The 22,204-nt window shown below is 36.5% G+C and overlaps 1 protein-coding gene across 6 annotated transcripts in view; it reads left to right on the top strand.

Annotated features, from left to right (window-relative positions):
- Positions 1–22,204, top strand: part of SOX5 (SRY-box transcription factor 5) — a 995,182-nt gene that overhangs the window by 379,907 nt on the left and 593,071 nt on the right. The gene's annotated exons all lie outside the window — the stretch shown is intronic.

Raw genomic sequence — 22,204 nt, 5'->3', positions numbered from 1 at the left:
AGAAATACATAATCTTCTAGAAAACGAATGCCAATAGCAAATACAGTTGTCTTGCATTTTGGTGCTGGAATATGTTTCTTGCCTTCTTTGTGGAAGAAATCTCATAATGGTGCAAATTACAATGCTGGTAAATGTGACACTGTCTTCATAAGAATTAATCATTTGGAAATTTGGATTTTTTTCCTAATCATACATTTAGGGCTTTCCCAGTAAATTATATCTATATTAAATAATCTGTTGCTAAGATGTGCTGAGAAAGTTTTACTTTCATTGAAGGTATCCTGTAGGTGAGAATAAAATAATCTCAATGGCGTATATATTTTTCTTTCTGGCTCTGTCAACAACAAAACCCTAATTTGGACAACTAATATGCTTAAGTATTCTCTGAAAAGAGCTATAATATATTCGAACTGTTTAGTTCCGCCCACAAATCATTTTGCTTTACAGCTTTGATCTTGAAATATGTGGACTGATGTCTTTATGCTCACAAGTCCTTCTTGTGAGTAGTTAAGTGTTCTCGCTCAACGTTATTAAATAAGCCCAAAGCTGCGAATGGGCCTCCTTGACTCAGGGCATTTGGAAAAGACCTTTCCCTTTAAATTATATACCTTGTCTTTTTGGTCCATTTTGTTGTGGTCCACTAATGCTTTTTTGTTCTTTAGGAAAGTATTTGTTCACTGCCTTTTTCACTTGTCATGCTCTGAAATCTCCTTGACTTCTAACTATTATATCTAAAACTTGGGGGGACAATATTCAAAGGTTATTTGACTGCAAAATCTATTGTGCTTTTATAATCTATGAATTATTTTCCAATTTAATTCTAAATAGAAGGTCCTTTACAGAAAACAAATCTGGCTCCACAAAAGAATCAAAAATTATATTTGTTTTACATTGTACGTACGTGGAGCTGGAAACTAAGGAGGTTGTAAGCAAGCCATTTGACAAATCTAGACCAACTTCCAAGAGGCATATACATAGAAAGCTATTTTGAATTATGAGCGTTCATTTTATTTTTCTTTCCCACTGAACTTTAGCTGTCTAAGGGTAAAAGCCTATTCATCTTTGCCTCTCAGAACCTAGAACAATATTCAGTACATTTGAAAAATAGAATAATAATAATAATAATTTCTAATTTTTAAAAATTGCTTACTATGTGCCAGACACTAGTTTAGGTTCTTCCCATGTGTTATATCATTCAATTGTCATAACAACTCTACAAGGCAGGCCATATTATAATCTCATTCACGTAAGAGGAAATTTTTTTTTTTACATTGTCTGTTTTCTTTTTTTTTTTAATGTTGCACTTCTTTTTTATTGAGATATAATTGCCATAACATTGTGTGTATCAGAACTTTTAAATTACTGTTATTTACAGGCATAGAAAAAAGATCTCCTTATGAAAGTGATGGGTATCTGTTCTCTGCACCTCATTATATTAGACAATTTTTTTTATTCATCTTTATTGGCGTATAATTACTTCACAATACTGTGTTAGTTTCTGTTGTACAACAAAGTGAATCAGCCATATGCATACATATATCCCCATATCCCCTCCCTCTTGAACCTCCCTCCCACCCTCCCTATCCCACCCCTCTAGGTGGTCGCAAAGCACCGAGCTGATCTCCCTGTGCTATGCAGCTGCTTCGCTCTAGCTACCTATTTTACATTTGGTAGTGTATATATGTCAATGCCACTCTCTCACTTCGCCCCAGCTTCCCCCTCCCCCGCCCACCCCCTGTTCTCAAATCAATTCTCTATGTCTGTGTCTTTATTTCTGCCCTGCCACTAGGTTCATCAGTACCATTTTTTAAAAATTCCACTGTTTGACATAAAGCAACATAAGAGGAAATTGAGGCACAGGGAGCTTAAATAACTTGCTCATGATTACCTAGTAAATAGAGATACCTACACTAAAACAATAACAACAGGTAAAAAGAGAATCCGTGTCTGATATTTTTGTATGTTATTAGCAAGCTATATTTTATTACTCTGTCATTAATTTAGCTGTATTCATTTTGTCCTGGCTAACCTTGGTGAATGAAACTTGAGGTGGGATTGGTTGACAGACTATTGAGCAGCAGGGTAAGATGATCAAACCTACAAGAGTAGAGAAGAGAGTGGAACCATAATTAAGTAGGCACTATCTAATTTGCATTTCAGTGGAACCAAACCCATATAGAGGAGAAGGGTCATAGAGTCAACGTTTACGATGAATATATGGTATCATGAATTCTTGAAAAGCCCCAGTAAGTCCTATCACTGAGACCAGTACACCATTCCTCAGTAAGTTACAACACAGCCTTCAGCATCAGAACCTTCTGCTGCCTCTGCAGGTGAGAAGCAGGGGAAGTAGACAGTGTGAGCTGGGAGCCATGCAACATGAAAATACTTCTCTTTAGACACCGGAATCACCCTCATGGTGAGCTGCTCACACCATGAGACACAGGAGAGCTGAGGCCTAGAAAGTGGCAGATTCACATCTCCCATTTCATGCTTACTCTGGGCCATGAGTGAGCTGAGTAGCAAGGTATACTAGTTACCTAAATGGCAAACTTTCTCCTATTTCTGACACATTAAAATAAATTGAAATTCTCATAAGAAAATGCATGTATGATGTGACACTGAAGTATAATGCACATACAAGCATGCAACTTGAAATATATATATACGAAGGAAATTTTATAATTTGTAACATAAGCATTGCTTTAACGTCTATGAACCTTGAATTTGTGCTCCATAAAATTTTGGATGGAGGGAAAGATGAAGAAGGAACCCAAGAGAATGTTGACTGAGAGAACAGATTACAATGGTACAGTGATGCCAGGTATAAAAGGGCCTCATGCACGCCCCATTGTTTTTAAAGGATTGCCATCTTCCAGACTGGGCCAGTTGGGATATTGAAGGGTCTATACGGTCACTACAGGTCCTTAGACTTAAGATATAGAAACTTATTTGCAGTAGCCCTTCTAGGAGTGATTGGATCCCGAGGACTAATTCCTGTTAACCAAATTTACAAGAAATTGATATATACGGTTGAGATATTTAGTTAGCAAGATAACTAGAAATCTCCTCAGTAGAAAGATTTCCTTGGGCCACTTGTTAATACATTTCTGAAGATTGTTTCATGAACTTGTTTCATGAACTTGGATGGAGGCAGTAAGATGGTTTTAACTGAAGTCACTGGGTTCTGAGGCCTCATATGCCCTCTTCTCTCCTAGAAGAGTTAACTCATTAACTCACTGTATAGACCAGACTATTCAGTCAGCTGTCAAGGTAACTTATCAGGACATCTTTTTTTATGGAAAGTGTTAAAAAATAAATAGTTCTCTTTCTTTGGCTCCTTTGTATTTTGGTTTTCTAGGTACCATTCAGTTATATAAAGAGTCCTCTGTAACATTTAGTGTTTATTTAGCTCACAGCTTAAATAACTTGCATTACTTATGTTTTAGATTCCTTGATAACATTAGAGGTATTTAATTAGATTTAAGGAGCATTCTGATACCATTTACGTGTTGACAGACCATTTCTCTAAGTCATTTTTTTTTTTTTTTTTCTGCAGGTGGTAAGGCCTGTCCATTTTTACATTGATTTTTATTAAATTTTATTTCAAAAGGTTATATGCTCTGAGATTACCCTCAAATTCTCTCCCTATTTGGGGCCTGTCAGTGATGGGTATAGTGGTGAAAACACAGGTTTTGAAGTTAGGCAGATCTAGATGAAACAATAGCTGAGTGATGTTAGGAATAGTACTTGATCTCTCTCGTAGCTTCTCTGTCTGTAAAATAGGAATAATTAAGTCTATTTTATAGGGTTGCATATAATACAATAAATAGTACATAATAGGTACTAAATAACTGGCTTTTTTTTTTTTTCTATATAAAAGGTTCTTAGAAGGAAAACAAGATGAATAAAAATTCCTAAGATATTTTTAACCTGAGTTTTTACCAAAAGGCCAAATCTGGCCTACACAGTTTTTTAAAAAATTATTTTTGAAGTAACTGTCAACTTTAAGCATCAGTAACTGTGATATAAAAATCTGCATTTCCCACTTTCCTTGAAAAAGTGTATCTTCTGAGATGTGGCATCCCCATTTCTATCCTGAACAATAGGCAGAAGCTGAGTATCAGCTGCCCCTTCTATGAGGCATTTGCTGACGTCATTGCAGAACCCCCAGCCCACTTCAGTCCTTCAAATTAGCTCTCTAGGCCTTTGCATTTGGGACTCCTTCAGTACATTATCCTTTTCCTAATAACTCTTCATTCATGATATTTGACCAAAGAAGAACAAATGAAGGTGAGTAGAAATAGATATTTTAGTGCTTAAATTAAGAAAAAAAATCAAGCTCTTGTTTTGGTGCTACGTCTAAGGTGGTCATACTTTCCAAATTGAAAACTAGCTTGACTCAGCATCTGAAGGTGACACTAAATATTCAAAACTGAGACTTCCATAAAGAAACTTTGTTACTGTGACTCTGAACCACATGGCACCCAAGTAATGCTGTTGACTGGTTACTGTGGATTTTCAAGGTAGTGTTCACAGTTTTATCACCCTTGTCTGGATGCCCCGGAGTCTGGTGGCAACTACACACCATTTGTAAAATTAAAGTGCTATGTTCATCCTTGAAACAAATGGCAAAGCTATTTAGGATTGGTTTTAATCTGATGTTCTGGCGGGGATCCCATTGGGACACACAAATTAAAACATAGTCCTAGGTCAGTTATAGCAGTGTATCTTTTGAATGAGAAAGACTCAGTGACTGGTTTGACAAGAGTCTGGTGACCCTGCTGAGTGTTATTAATTTTATTGTCCCGAGAGAATAATGAAAATAGCACCTATTGTTTAGCCCTCAGGCTACAATTGTACACCATCATCTATATGAGCAATATCTTGTGTCCCCCACAGAATATACTTACAGGAGAGGGAGGTAAGCACAATCATTCCTTTCATATAGAAACAACCATTAAATATAGAAATAGTGGCATGGCTGTAAATCCAAAATGTGGAATGTATGGAAGAGAATATTCTGGAGACAGAAAACTTGAACTTTATTTCTAGATTTCTGACACTCATTGTCCCCATGATCTTATATTTAGGAAATAACCATAAAGTATCACAGTGAATTTGACAAAAGATCACATTTGCATTTTTCTAGGGTCTTTATTATGATTTTTCTGAGTATACTCTCTAGAAAGACACAACAGTGTGATGGTTCAAAGAGGTCTTTGGAATCAGATTGCCTCTATTTGAAGTCAGGCTCCAACATTTATTAGCCAGTTATGGGAGCTTAAGCAAGTTGCTTAACCTCTAGATTACCTCACTTTCCTCAGCTAAAAAATGGGGTAATAATAGTACCTTTCTAATAATGTTAGTGAGAAGAACAAATGATCATAAGCTCTTAGCCCACAGAAAGGCCCAATAAATGCTAGTTGTTATTGATACTTAACTTAGTCTAAGATGCACTTCAGACACAACCCAGGTTTACATGAAGACGTGCTCTGTGATTGTTCAATCCAGTCACCCAATCTAAACAAAATGAAAATAAAGCTTGGCTGGGATGCTCTGAATATAGTGTGAAGTACTGTTAAATTATCACATCCAGAAGCAACCATTTGGTCTGCTAATTGACAAGTAATCATCAGAAATTAGCTGTTTGTCCAAAGTCTAAAGCTGCAAATCCAGGTACCAGGGAAAAGGGACCTTTAAGAGTGTTAGGAGGGGTGGGGGAGTTGAAAATAGGAGAAACATAGGACGTTTAAGTCCGAGATTTCCTTGGTCTCTATCTCATCCCCACTCCAATGCAATACATACAATAACACCAGGGAACAGGAAGAGACCTCTCACTGATGTGGTGATCTTGGATTTGGCAATGGACCTTCTTTATTTAAAGTCAAACTTTCTATAGTCTATGAACCATACACTTATTTGCACTATCTGTTCACTCACTTGGTGTGAAACACGCTCACATCAGGGGTCTCCTTAAACCACAGCAGGCTGTGAATGGCACTCATACCTGGCCAATGATTTAGCTTAACACTAACTACTGTATGTTTATATAATATTTAAAACATTACTGTTAGTAAGTTTTTTCCCACTCATCTTTAAAGATTTAATCGTATGTGCTTTCCACAGTAAATTTACTCTCCATTCCCCTCTTTTTTTTTTTTTTTTTTTAGCTTTAGGAAAAAAAATCCCAGTTTTGGTCTGTCTGAGGAGTCTCATTGGGATTGTTTTTAATGGGACCTGGCAGGCCTTGCCTTTGGAAAAGAAACCAGGAAACCAGCTAGTTTTATGATAGAGGGGTCATTGCCCAGGATAGTGTGTCCAAGATGAGAAACCAGAGTTCCGTAGTAACAAGGTCTGTGACTTCATGGAGGCCCTCTCCAGTGAAAGTATTTTAAAATTTTGCTAGTATAGGCAGCAGATAATGTCAGTATTCCCATTCCTACTTTATCTGATGTTTCTTACAGTTCTTAGGTAATTGGCCCTTCTCATGATGGCTTCAGGGATCTTGTGGCATCTATAGTACCCACTAGGGGTGAACAGAGAATGAATGGGAGGCATATATGAGACTGTATATGAAAATATAGTCTATAGATGCAAAAGACTGCACCTTTGCCTCCAGTGAACAAGTGATGTGCTTTCTGTGCAGAAAATTGATGGTTTATCCACCATTGTGGAAACAGAGCTTCCAAGAGCAGAGTACTACTTCCAAGGAAATACTGTCAACCCAAATCACCACTGTGCTTTTTTTGCTGTGTCCTAGTTTTATTTTGCTTTGGGGTTGTTTTTCCCCTTTGCGGGGTTCCACAGTTAGATCTCACCTAATAATCAAGTTTAACTGAAAGTACTACTTGGAAGACTGCTGGATGGAAAGTGTTCCTATGGTATGGAAGATGCTAGAGAACTAAACAAAAGGATGCCAAGAAGACAAAATATGAGATGAAGAGGAGGGATATTTAATTGCCGTGTAAAGGGTTTATAGCTATTTTATTTATTTACTTATTTATTTATTTATTTATTTATTTATTTTTGGCTGTGTTGGGTATTCGGTTCGTGCGAGGGCTTTCTCTAGTTGCGGCAAGCGGGGGCCACTCTTCATCGCGGTGCGGGGACCGCTCTTCATCGCGGTGCGGGGACCGCTCTTCATCGCGGTGCGCGGGCCTCTCACTGTCGCGGCCCCTCCCGTTGCGGGGCACAGGCTCCAGACGCGCAGGCTCAGTAGTTGTGGCTCACGGGCCTAGTTGCTCCGCGGCATGTGGGATCTTCCCAGACCAGGGCTCGAACCCGTGTCCCCTGCATTAACAGGCGGATTCTCAACCACTGCGCCACCAGGGAAGCCCCCTGTAAAGGGTTTAAAGTATAATTCTAACAATAGTTGGCAAAAGTTGAGGATATTTACATCCTGTCTTTAGTTTTTGGACAAGTATGAACCATACTTGTTGGGGTTTAGATAGGGTGGGCCAAGGAATGCTTCATAATCAAAAAGTAGCTCTCAGTTCTCTGCACAGATGCTTCCAGAAATGTGACTAGTCAAAAAAGCTGGCTGCAATGCATCCCCTTAGCATCTCTGCACTTTTCTTTCTGTTAATCTGTAATCATTAGTTGGTTGCTTGGAGATTATTTTCTCCACTGAGTTGTGTCTTCTTGTAAGGCAGGGAACTTATTTATATTTCCTCCTTGTTTTGTGTTGTTTTTTCCCCCTATTGCCTTTCCTCACTAATATCTGGCATAGTAATTTGGCATGGTCCCCGTGACTCTCCCCCAGGCTCCTCAGAACTCCCCAAGTGATGATAATATCTGCTAGAATTGACATAGAAAAAAATAAGCAGCTATTTGTAATTCTTACTGAGTGGTTCTCAAAAGTTGGATTAGTCTAAAATTCATCTAGGAAGTCTGTCAAAACTCAGAATTCTGGGTCCCATTTCCCAAGATTCTGATTCCATAGGTGTTAGTGGCTCTTGAGAATCTGCATTTTTGCATGCTTCCCTAGTGAAACTTTGCTTTATGGAGCAATCACTTCCACAGCTGATACTTTCTTATTCTTAACTATGACTGAACATCAGAATTTACAGTGGATGTTTATAAAATTGCCTAGACCTCACACACAGAAATTCTGATTTATTAGGTTTGGTGTACAGCCTAAGCATCTCTATTAAAATATTAAAGTACCCCTCTCCCCACAACAAAACTCCACAGGTGATTTTTTTCTGTGTGGCCAAGATTGATAACCACTGCCTTAGCCCTTAACCTCACCATGTTGTTATTTGAATACTGCTCAATGATTACCACGTAGAAAGCTGGAAAAGGTTGCATTCCTTGTGAATAACTAACACAGGGCAGAAATGGCCGTGTTATCAGCTGCCCCTCATTTATGTGTTGATTAAGTCTCAAAATATGACAAGGTGGACTTAATTGTTAGGGAAAGAGTAAATGAGACCAGTAGATAGCTGGAAAATAGAGACCTCTTAGTTTATTTCTTAAGAGTCACATCAATCTGCCCGGTTAAGTGATTAAAGGAGAGGCTCTACACTGCAAAGGGAACCAGGCCCTGATTTGTTCAGGGTCAGGAACAATGGCTCAAAACCATCTTGTTTGCAGATACTCCTTTCATGTTATTAGGCTGTCAGTTGACAGACTTTGCAAGATTTATGGCTCAAAACTCAAGTGTCCACATGTGTGTGAGGGTGAGATGTTGCAACGGTTTGGATCAGGTTGGATGAGGTGAGAGGAGAGGAAAGACCTGAGGATACCAGGAACCAGGCCCTTTTGGGGCTTCAACCTCACAATCCCTCTTTCTGTTTGTTTGTTTGTTTTTCTTCCTCTCATCCCAGTGAACCTTATTTTTAGTTTCTGGGAATTTCTGCTATTGCACATTAAAATAGAAAGTGCGACTTCAAAGGGAAGCACCTCATTTTTATGAAAAGATACCTAGGGTGCTTTTAATAAAGTCCTATCAAGGGTGTAATAATAAAGATTTAGGATCCCTGTGCCCTGCAACCTGAGAAAACTGTGCTTTCAAAGCAAAATGAACTATACTTTATTGGACCTGTTTGTGTCTTTCTAACTTATTTGGATTGAAATTTCTGATATTTAAAATCTTGCATTCTCTTCACAGTAGGGACAGTCACCTCCTGCATCTTTCTGCTTTTCCCTCAGATGTTTTTCCTCTTTCCTGCCAAGAGAGAGCCTGCTGCCTGTTTCTGTGAGCTTCCCTCCACACTGGCTCCCCTCGTTCGCTTCCCCCCTTCCAAACGGAAACTTTCTGAAAGGAAATGTTACCATGTTACTCCTCTGCTTCAAATCCTTCTGTGATTCTGCAGAATGTATTAAATCCAAACTTAGAGCAGCGTACAAGGCATGTTTGGGGCCTAGAATTTGTTACTGTTTCCGACCTCCAAGCCTGTTTGCACGCCCGTGTGGGCACACACAGATACACACACACTCACACACAGTTCTCCAGCCATAATGAATTATTGTCATTCCTCAAAATGCCATGTTCTCATATTCTTCCATGTCTATCCACATTCTCTTCTTTTTCTTAGATTTATCTTTCTCTCTAGTAGACTTCATAAATGCCAACCCTAACTTCAAGACTCTACTTAAATACCTCTTTCTCTGTAAAAATGGAAACTTTCCCCCTCAATCAGAGCCTGTCAGGGATATCTCCTTATGCCCTCCATAGTACACTACGGAGGGCATAAGTACATAGGCTACACTAATCATGCAGTGGTAGTGCATTACATGGTTGTATCCCCAGAGATGCTATTTGAAGGCAAGTTTTGGGCCTTACTTGTTTTTCTTCAGTGACTCATAAAATGCTGAATAAATACCAATCAAATCTTTAGAAACTATTGGCTGACTAAATAAAAGAAAAAAAACAACTAGGGCTAGGAATTGCCCAAAACATATGTTCTGGGGGCAGAGGAAAAGGCTTACAGGTAAAATATATGGGGAACAAACTATCAAGTTTCAATTTTGTCCTGTTTCTAAGGCACTCTAATTTAGTAACCAGACTTACCAAGCATCACTGTATTCTGGAACCCCACTGGACCAAACAGAGCTGACAATGATGCTTCAGTAGGATAGCTATTTGCCAAGACACATTTCTTCGTTATGGTGGTTCAGGGGGAGGGGTGATTATCCCCAGATTCTACATGAATGCATATGAGGTTGTAGATGAAGCAGCGGAGGTGCGGTTACTTGGCAAAGGCCTCTCATTAGTGGCATCCCAATATGCTGTGTCCTCTGAATGCAGAACATCACTTTGGCTAATAGATTAACTTCACGAATGGAAGCCAAATTCCATTATTTTTGATAATTGGGAAGAGTATTTTGTGCCATATGTATTCATAATGCACTTGATAATTTATGTATGAAAAAACTCATAGAGATATTTTGTTTAAACACAAACGAAGTAGTATAAATCTTTTTTCTAAAGTAGTGTAAATCTTCATTGATTTTCAAATTGTACTGCTTATGTTCAATACATGTGTACATGTGTGGGGAGATGGGGTTTGCTGTGGGCTGAGAAAAACTACACATGACAGAAGTATCAAGAGCAACCTTTAAGTCTATGTCTCCTATCACTATGTACGTCTGAAGGTTAAAAAAAAAAAAAAAAAAAAAGATTTTCCTTACCTGGGAAAGCAGAGTGAATCCCGCCCTTTCTTCTAGCTTCTTCCTAGCTGAGACTGTCTCACACGTGCTCCCAAATAATGGCGCTTAGCCATGTGCGGTGTTTGCGCCATTTCTCCTCTTTTGCTCTGACTACAGCAGAAACGTCACCTTCCACCCTGTGATCTCTCTGCAATAGGGCACAAGTTCCCTGTTCTTGCACTGGAGCTGCCTGCTGTTTCATGGGCTGCAAAGGAGAGCTGCCTTGTGTTTTTAGTGTTCCTCATGAATTTTGTGAAACAGCCCTTTTATTTCGTCTTTGTCTTGTTCTTTCCCCAGGACTCTGACATGAACCCCTGAGAGAAATTGTGGGCTCAGAAAACAGTCTTAAGCCATATAACCTGCTGTACTTAAAAGTGCCACTCTCCTCTGAAACTAACTCATTGTCCTTAGACTTAGTTTATGAGCCTCTCTTCTCATGTTCTCCCAGGATACCGTTTGTGGTTCAGGCAAATATACACCCGATGGGCACAGTCTATCTGCTTTCCAGACAGCTGGATATGTATGAATTTGAGCAGCCGTGGGACTGTGGGAGTGAGAGTGGCTTAGGTCAGTCACATCTATGGCTTACTTTGTGCCTATAGTGACAATTATATAGACAGAAAGCTATAAGACCCCCAAAGTCCTTGAGGGGAATCATTTGCCCAAGGCTACAGTTATGCAGTATCACATCTGGCACTCTAGTCTAGGTCTTTCTAACTCCAGAGTCCTATACTTCTAGTATTTCTCATTCCTTGTCTATCTTTAGCTAGGTTGAAGACATGTAGTAGGTGTAAAATAAATGTCGAATGAACAAATGAATGCTCTCTTTATATCAGCATCAAATGCATTGCATGGCAAGATGGAAACACTGTGAAGACAATATACAAGTAACACTATTGTGTATAAAGTGTTTATTTAAAAATATCACTATTAAAACTATTAAAAACTATTTCTGAGGAGCCGATTTTGAGTAAGAATTGACTATAAAAGCTTAAATTGTTAAAGACACAAGATAACTCGGAGTCTTTATGGTCTGCCTTAGAGTTGATGATGATTTCTGACAATATGTATTTGAAGCGAATTTTTTTTGAGACTTAAAAAAAGAAATCTCATGAAGTTTACTATAAGATGTCTCTTTTAGGTGTATACTTTTTAAAATAATACGTTTTATAAGTCAGTACCTTATTTTTTTATGCAAGATTGTAGCAAACATTGGGAACCTCATATCATAATAAAAATGACCTTTAGGGAATTCCCTGGCAGTCCAGTGGTTAGGACTCTGCGCTTTCATTGCCAGGGCCCGGGTTCAATCCCTGGTCGAGGAACTAAGATCCTGCAAGCCAGGCAGTGCGGCCTAAATAAATAAACAAACAAACAAACAAAAATGACTTTTATGTACTTGAGGGCTTTTTATTTTGGAAGGATCCTTAATTTTTATGTGGTTGTTACTGTTCATTACAAGAATCACTTCTTTCTCCTCTAAAGTTCAGTTTCATGTTAGGAAAGAAGTTAATTTGTCTACATGGCAAATGTTACATTACATTCAAAAGCTGCACATACTCTTTTTTTTCATGGAAATTCATGTTGTAGTAATAATGTTTATTTGCTGTTATTTACAATAGTGATACCTACTAGGCTCTGCATAGAATAATACATACGGACACATTTGAATCCATATACATAAATACATACACAAGAATGAGTCCCTAGTATCTGTAGGCACATGCGCACCTGCCCATCTTTTCATAGATATATAAGATTTTCCTACCACCCTGAGCGTTTGATTTACACAATGATGGGACTTCTTTTATACTTGCTAATTCTATTCTCTATTATATTCCAAAAGGCATCGTATTATCTGCCTTGTCCGATTTGCTTCTGTGCTCATTAAAGTGGCCTGCTGTGAAGCTAATTTTTCTTGCTCATTTTATTGATATTTTGGGAGAGTGAGATTTTTTTTCCAAGCAGTTCCTGTTTTAGTATAGGGTTGGAGTAGCTGTCAAAAGAAGGCTTTAAAAACCATCCTCTAAAATAAATCAAAAATAAAAGCAGCTTATTTTAGTATCTCTATTGAAATATAAATTACAGGTCATTGATCTTTTCCCCCACTTCCTTGCAATTATTTTTATTGAATTTTTTAAAAGTAAAACAATGCAGTGTATTAAAAAAAGCAGATAAACCTCGATGATAAGAATAGTACCAAATGGTTTGTAAATGGCAACAACACACATTTTGTAGGAGAAAAGCATAATAAAACCTAGCTTTGTTTTGAATTTCTACAATAAAAAAATAAAGCGTAGCAGTGATTAGGTTAGTACAATTCTGAATCAATCTAAAGTCTCACCACAGAGGGACAGTTTAATTCTAAGAGTTCAGAATCAATTATTCTTGTCAGGTCAACTACCTTATATCTAAATCTATATCTATATCGACGTAGATTTAGATATAAAATATATCTATATATATAATGTATAGTAAAATATATAAATAATATACAAATATATATATATAACATATATCTACAATGTATAAAATGTATAAGTATATATGCACATTGGGATATATATTTTAAATAATATATATTTATATATGTATGATAATATAATGTGTATTTTAGACAATACATAACAATGCCAGAAAACAGACATGAGATGATGCCAATACAAGCAATATCCTTTTTTTCAAAGAGATGGCAGTCAGGTGCTTTGCCTGAGAGGCAGATGGCAGGTGAGGACATGGAGGAGCCAGGGGCTGCCAGGTTTTCAACCCCGGCTCCACAACTTCCCTTCATCTCTCTGAGCATCTGTTTGCCCTTCTACAAACTAAGAATAGGGCACTTTCCCGGTAGAGTCTTTCAGGGGTTTAAGTGAATTTATATTGGTAAAGCACTTAGAAAATAGTGCCTGACACATAGTAAGCACTACATCATGTTTGTTAAATAAATAAAGATCTCAGTAGCTGGAGCTGGTCAGATACAAAGTAAAGATTATTTAGAATAACAAGTTGCTATTTTTAGTAAAACAGAGAAAATGTGTACCTCCTACAGATCCACTTAGGATTTAGCATTTTGAGATACAAAAGATTGATTTTCTTTGGAATATATTCTGAACCAGAAGTCCCAGAATGTGGTGCAGGATCAGGGAAGTAGCAAGAGGAGGAAGTCAACATCATATTCCTCGGGGGCAAGTCCCGGGCGGCCTGCAGGAATCACCGTGCTGCTTCTGAAGGTTTTATCAGCCCAACAGTGAGCACCGAGTTAAGCTTATCTCTTCCAACCTGTTCCACAGGCCAGGAGTTCTATAAGTTGTTCATAGGTGTGTTTGGAAGATGTTCCTAAGTAAAATAAGTTTGCCAAACACTGGGGTAAACACACAAATAACAATCCTTACAGCTTTAAAAATATTTAATATGCATTTCAATACTGCAAGAAACATATTATGGATCCGATCCCAAATTTATTTCACCATGATTTCCTTTTTTTCCCTTTTATCATACAACTGTGGTTACCTTCCAAAGGTAGAAGATAGACCATCATTAGGGAAGTAGTCGTTATTTTTTTGGTCCTTATATTCCATGGAGAAGAACTGAATAAAACAGCTTAGAAAGAAAGAGCAAAATGTTAATAACAACTAGCAACTGAATAACATTTTGCAGCTTAAGCATATTTCTATATATATTATTTTCTTCATTAGCATATTTTCCTCATTTGTACTCACTTACGATCCCACTGCCTCATTTCCCATTTCCTGAAATCAAAAGGATGGGCCCACCTAAGAACCCAGCCATTCTAGTTCTAAGTTAAAATCTTCTCATAAAGCACTTCCATTGTTTGAGTTAAAGGGCATTCATTGTAACATTGTTTTTAGGAGTAAAAAAGTAGAAATCATCTAATGTTTACAAAAGGGTGAATGAGTAAACGAAGTTCAGGCAGACAATACATGTTAATTAAAATAAATTAACTATGTGTAACTATGGATGTCTTCAAAGCATCATTTTAAGTGAAAATTAATAGAACAGAGTTAAAAGAAGCAGAAATATTTTAAAATCATTGGCAAATAGTAATGAGAAAGAAGAGTTAGTATAGGTAATGGTGACAGGAGCGAAGTGCATTAATTGCTCATCAAAATTTAGGTAATCTAATCGTTAGTATAAGGCTTAGGAAATTAGGAGAGCTACAGTTGTATTAATGCTCTCTCCTTTACTGTTTCTTGTTTTGTTCTGTACTTACTGAGAATCGCATTCACATTCAAGATTTCATTTACCAACTTGTATGCTAAAGACAAACATATTTATATTTCCACTTCTCTTGAACCATAAGCCTGTATATCCATTGGCCCCTGGTCATCTTCACTTGAATATCTCACAGACAACTCAAGTGACATGTCCCAAGTGATTCATTATTATACACTACCTTTTTCCTCTTTCACAAAGAAACAAGTAAAAAAGTTACTCCTCTTCTTGAATATTCCATATCTTACTTACAAGTGACACTCAAGCCAAAACCTGCTTGTCATTCCCAGCTCACCACCCTTTCCCCGCAAACAGTATCATCAAATCCTTTCAGTTCTTTCTCCTAAATTTCTAGTCAGCCCAGCCCCTCCTCTTGATCTCTACTCCCACTGCCCCAGTTCATTTAATAATTTTTTCTTGCGTTATTGTAATATCTCCTTAAACGTCTCTGTGCCTTTAGTCCTACTGTTCTCTGAAAACATCCTCTACATGTTCGTCAGATCATGTATAATATATCTGCTTTCCATAAAATCATTTGATGGCTTTCCTTAATTTTTAGATTAAATCTAAACTCAGCATGGCTTCAAAAGTTTTCCTTGGTTAGACCCTTATTTACACCCTTTAACTATCACCTCTAACCACCCATTTTTTCTATTTTTCTCCTTCCCTTCTTCTTCTCTACCCTTGGCTCGCCCAGACTTCACCCATAATAACCTACACATTTTTTCCTGTGTGTTTCTGTCGGCCTGGAATGGCCTAGTCCCCCCGTGTGCTCCTTCATTTCCTTTATTACTTTAAGAAATACAATTATCTTGTATTTGTTTGTAAGTCAAAAACTGTGCAAAAGAGGTGGCACACACACTTCTACTTACAGCTATTTCGATCCATTAAGAACAAAGGCAGTAAAAATGAGTACACTGAATTTCTAAAAGCAATGTGATAATCCACTGGATGCATAAATCTAATAATCTACAGTAGTCTATGGTATGGAATGTAATTTCAGAAGAAAATAGGAATTTTTATGATTTATGAGATATCTGTGGGATTTGTAAATGCAAATAAGTTGTCTTTTCTGTTTTTTTAATAAGCTTTTTGAGGGCAGGAATTGTATGTTTTCATTTTGTAAGCTCCATAGCCCATAATTCCACATTTAATACATACTCAGCACTCAACAAATGTTTGCTATATTGAGAAAGAGTATGTTAAGTCATGGGAACATGTGATACTATAACATTTTATAGTACATGTTATTTTACATCACGGCAATAATGCAAATGTTAGCTGAGTATACTCAAAAGGTCTTTGAAATAGCACTTGAAAGGTGTGAAAGTCATTATGTTTGGGTACTCTTTGTAAATAAATGATGAAAAGAAAGGATATTTGCAAGTTATCTGAAATTATATTCAATTTCCTCTATACTAAAAGATAGTCTTTTTTAAAAAAAAACTATTTTGTACTGCTTAGTTATACTCTGGATTTTTAAAAATATGACTTTCAAAAAGAGCTTCTTGTAAGATAATTAGAACAACTTGCCATCAGTGCCTTTCAATTAACACTGAAATTACGTCATAGAAAATAATTCTTGTTTTGAAGGGAATTGAACAAAATGGCATATTAATTATCTTTTACTAAAAATTTCTACTAATTTAAAGCAGAAAAGTAGAGGGACGAAGCAGTAACATTTTGAGGTTGGAAGCATTCAGGTAGCAGGTGAAAAGTAACCTTTAAATATTCTCCCATCTATTTCCCCAGTTTTCACTTTCTTGTTGTAAATACTTACAGACACACAGAAGAAGTAGTGTCTTGCTAGTTAGCACATCGATAGTGATTTCGTGTGAATTAACCACTTGTTTCCATTCATGGACACCCAGAATAATTAACAACTGGGACATGTGAATCTAATTTACAATTTACCCTTGAACAGAATTTCATAGGGCATGTAGTTTAATAGACAGCATTACTATTTTTCTTTTTGATAAATGAGTTAAATGATCATTTTGGTTTCAGAAGTGAATATTATATGTATAAGAGTGAGAAGTTAGGTAAAAATATATATGTATATTTGTGCTTTTTTAATTAAAAAGAAAAGCATATATTATTGTAATGTTTACATTTGACAGTAATTTAAGGAAGAAAGTTTTAAGTTTATACACGCTGAAGTGTGTATGTTTGAACAATAAAGCATCATCACAATTACTACTGATGGGTATTACTTATGTCTCATAACAGCTAGTGCATTCTGTATCATAGAATACAGTATATTGTGTGCCAGGCGACTCACTGAAGAGAATAGAGTGAAAGGTACAAACTTATAGAATATTTCCTCAGAGAGATCCTTCTATGAGACCATATGTAGACAAGGATTAGTTGCTCCATGGGCAAAGATACATGTTTAGTTTTGTAATAAACTAGTCAAATAACCTATAACATATACCATACAGTTTAATTTCTACTGTATTGTTTCTCCTCTATTGAAATAATTTTATCTTGATGAATGATTTGAATCATGTCTGCCATTTTTGTCATTTTATAAATTGCAGAGCCAGGGCTTCCTGCAGCTTTTCTCTGCCTGGGATACAGTGAGAGGAGAAAGAGGGAGAGAGAGAGAGAGAGAGAGAGAGAGAGAGGGAAAGAGAGAGAAAAGTGATTGATAGATAGATGAAAGTATCCATACCTATATTTTTCAAATCGGGGACATTATAGAAGAAAGCATTTTGCTGAAAAAGAAGTTAAAGAAAAGATAATTATTTCCACCTTTTCTTTGACTGTCACTAATTTTTAGAGGGATTTATCATCATTATCCGAAAAATATTTTGAAGACCCATGCTGCATTCACACTCTTTAGAGCTGTTTAGACTAACAGAATCCTTATATTCTAGGTGGTTATAACCCAAACCAGATAATGCTGGCATGAATCTACAAGGCAGAGACTGATAAAGCACAGAATAAATACAGGAAAATGAAATTAATTTAGGAGAAGGCCCAGATGTGGGAGTGTGAAGAGTAGACCAAAAGAGCATTGCCGAAGTTTGATCTTCTCTTCTCTAATGTATCTGCAAATAGCTCTGGCACCAAGATCATATGGCTATCTCCCAGAACCTGGATCAGAAAGCCTACTGTTTATTAAGATAAATGCAGTTGTGTCTGCAAAGGGGCACTTCAAAATAACAGACCATCTTAATGCCATGTGGCTAGTTTGGAATGTTCTTAATCATTTGCTTTATCATTTGCTTTAGGTCATTTCTGAAAGCTCTGTAGGGTCATTAACTAGATTATGCTATGAACTGAGCTTATTTCTTCATATTTAAAAAGCTTTCCAGGGCTACCCTTCTCTGGTTTGCACTTAAGTGAAATTAGAAGTCTGACTGTTAGGTATTGCCTTTAGACTAACTGAAATAGCTCCTCAGGCTCACATCCTTAGGGCCTCGTTAGGAAGAGACTCACAGCATGCCTGACACGGGTTAATATTTGCAGAGCTCATTTACCTACATTGGAAACAAACCAAAAAAAGGCCAGACAAATCCTACTGAAATGAAGAAGGCTGAGGGCATCAGTGCCCATCATCTGGGTCACCCTTCTCTGTCGGAAGTGGATGACCCACCAGGTGGTGACTTCCTATCTCATCTAAGCTGAGAGAGACCTGTTGAAAATGTGTCTTCAGGTACCTTTGTTGTTAAAGATTTGACAGGATAAAATAGGTAACCCATAACCTTGAGAGAAAAAGGGAGTAAAGAAAGGATTCCTTTCCAAAACAGGATATGTTCTTTACATAAATCTGGTTAGCCAGAGAGTTTATTTTCCAAGAAGATAAAGGACAATTTTCTCACTGCCTCTGCCCTGATAGAATTCTAAGCTAATAGTTTTTCTCTATTCAGAAATGCAGGGTACAGTGATTTGTAGTTTTTCAATACTTTCTTTCTTCCTATTTCTCTATACTATTTTAAAACTCCACTTTGTGGTAATGTCTGGTATGTACCATATAGGGGAATCTGGTGTGAAAAATTATGGGCAAAAAGTCCTCAACAGTTGAACTCTGTCTTCTCATTATATCAAACTTATTTACGAGCCATTGTATTTGTTCATTTATGAAGATGATTTTGGCTAAATCTAGATAAGTGTGCTTAAATCATAGGCACTAGCTAGTTAATCTGGAAGCATCCTCAACCTTTGTATATTATTGGGCTAGCTAGAGATTATGAAGTACCTGGTCTGTTTGCTAAAGAGGGTCTGGTCTATTTTACTTCTTTTGATAAAAGCATCCTGGAGAACGTGTGTTAAAAGCTCTTGAACTCCAGTAGGATTTTTATTAACTTAATTACTGTCAAAAAATTGCAGTGATCAACCCTAGATTCAGGATTTTTGTTTCCTCTACTTTTTCTTTCTGCTTACCGGCAGTATTATTAAAGATATAAAGTGTTTTCACATTGCCCAGCACTTTCCTGACCTTGGCCAAGAGTATACAGTTAATAAGTGGAAGATTCAAGACTTTCTAGGAAAGGTCCTTTGGAGGGTATCTTGGGAAGGTCTGGAGTTGAGCCCACCGTATCACAATTGGATGACCCCATAAAAATAGAATTATCTCTGTGTTTCAGTTTACTTGACTGTAAAGTGGGGATGATGATACCTATTTCAACAAGGCTGTTGAGATCATTAAGAAATGCATATGAAAATGCCTTGTTAAGTTTAGAGCTCCGCAGGTGAGGAGTGTGTACGTTTATGAGTGTGCTGTTATTGTGCCTGGGGCTGTATGTGTGAGTCATTTCCTGAAAAGTAATTTTTACAACTTCCCTTTCAAGCACATCATGTCTAGAGTTTTTAAAATTAAGCTACTCTTCTCACTGATGTGCTGTTTAGTCAATTCAGTTTGGGCCAGAAAATTATAGAGAAGGAAACACTTCAGTGAGGTTGAACCTTGTATATTAGTAAGAAATATCTCTCGTGTCCATTCCTTCCTTCCTCTCTTTTAATGTAACCATGATTTTATTTCACACTTTTTTCATCCTTTCAACTTGTAGTCTTTAGCTAATCTTCCTTCATCCGGTCTCCTCTCTTGCGTCAATCTTCCACACTGCCAATGGAGTGATCTTTCTAATAAGAGAAATTTGATCATTTCACTTCATTAATTATAAACATGAAATGGTTCAACATTGCTCTTAGGATGCAGTGCAAATGCCATGTATAAGGTACAGCATATAAAGCTTATCTATCCTCCCCTGTCTTCCTGGTCACCTCCCATTCTTCTCCTTTTACCACATGCGTCATGATCAGAGTTCAAGAAATATGATGACTTATGGTGATACTCTTCCTTGCTCTAGATATGTCATGAAAACTTCAGGAATGTTATAAAATTTAACATGTCTTACTACGTTCAAGTCATTTCTTTTTTTTTTTAACATCTTTATTGGAGTATAATTGCTTTACAATGGTGTGTTAGTTTCTGCTTTATAACAAAGTGAATCAGTTACACATATACATATGTTCCTATATCTCTGTCATTTCTTATATACTCACTAAAACTTACCAACCTTTTTCTAGACAGAATTACCTTTGACATTTTTATCATTTCACCATCTTCATATTAGAAAAAATAGTGGCATGTAAAGCTAAATGCTAAGATGTTTAATTTTTGTCTCTTGATCGAAGGAGCAATGTATATGGCAATAATCAGTAGATTTTGCTTGTACTTTTCTAGATGTAATGGTTATTTACATTAAAACTTTGATTATTGGAAAAAAAGTTGATTATTGGGATAAGAATCTTTGCCTAAAGGCATATCCTGGTTTAAAATAGTTTATTATAAAATAAAAAAAATTCTAAAAATCCTAAAAATAGTATAAAAACATTTTATTTATAATGATCTGTTGTTGAAAACACTGGAGTGAATATAATTTTCTGTCCAAGTACAATATCCTGAATAATGTTACACCCATAAGGATTGCAGATCTTTGCAGTCTGTTGGCATCGTGTTTCTGCATAATTATTCACCTTGTCAATTACTTGGATATGAGTGTTGAATGAGTAGAGTGTTAGTTCGAATGATACTGATCCCAGAATATTCCCTAGAATCTGTTCCTTAAAATAATTGATAATATGAATTTGTTTTATTATCACATGCTAGCTTCTAAAATTAGGATTAGAGAATGAGAATATGGTTAAGAGCTGTTAATGAGATGCTGGGTGATTAAGTCATTTTATGCCTAAATGATGGATATTGAGTTCATTGGGGGAAATCTACTGAGTTTCAAACCCAAGTGACAGGTTACTCTAGTTGTTGGTAGTAACAGGGAAAACACAAGAATCTCAAAGTCAGTAAATTCATTGAGTATTTTTTCTTAGAATAGACTTTGTAACAAAATAAATGTTTTCCTTAAGATTCAAATTATTTTAAGCAATTTTCTATTTAAGAAAAGATAATTGATTTGTAATGTTTGTGGGGAAAATCCAAGAACATAAAAGGGAAGCAGGGACTATGCCTACTCAACTTGTGCTTTTGGATTTAGTCTGGTACATTGTAATAGTTCACTAAATGTTTGATTAATAAATGAATGAATGGTTAAAGGGATGAATGGACGGAGGGAGAGAGAGTGGGATGGATGGATGGATGAGTGAATGAAATAAAGACTTGTCCAGAAGTCAGGGAATCAGATATAATAAATATGAACAATGGTTTTACCAAATCCCTATATATATGATATCCTCGAGAATGATTTCATACCACAGTGCATTATATCCCTTTAAATGAATGTCACTTTTCAAGATTATTACCTTGGTCTATGATTGCTACTGTTTAAAATAATTTTTAAAATATTATTTTATATTTAATTTCATAATAATTTTGAAGTTATATAATAAAACAGCCACAAAGCCTCATTATTTTATAAGAACATCACAGAACTTTAACAAAATGTATTACCAAGTGTTCTCACCCAATTCAGTAGACAAAAACCGGGCTTGAGATAACTTTTGCGTCTCTAAAACCACATATGCCATCAGAGGAGTTTTGCTTATCGAGATGTCTCTCAAAGAAGATGTTGCAGTTTCTGAATGGCAATTCCAAAAACAGAGCAATGGAGTTACTGGAATAAGTTTGTTGCTTCCAAGGAGACTGCTTTGAAGGGGCAAAATTCATTTCAAAGCATGTTTATAAAGCAGTCTCATTAAATTCGTATCTGCACCCCAAAGCTATTTAATGACATAAAGATAATGTGATTTGACCCACTAAGGAAGTTACAAATATGTATCAATGATTTCCTATAGAATCAATATTTTTTCCAAGTACATATTCATTCTGGGTAAGTGTGAATTATTCCTGTGGCAT

The sequence above is a fragment of the Balaenoptera ricei genome, chromosome 10, assembly GCF_028023285.1.
Source record: "Balaenoptera ricei isolate mBalRic1 chromosome 10, mBalRic1.hap2, whole genome shotgun sequence".
NCBI lineage: Eukaryota > Metazoa > Chordata > Mammalia > Artiodactyla > Balaenopteridae > Balaenoptera > Balaenoptera ricei.
Note: the sequence above shows the minus strand (reverse complement) of the source record. Positions and strands in the feature narration are given on the sequence as shown.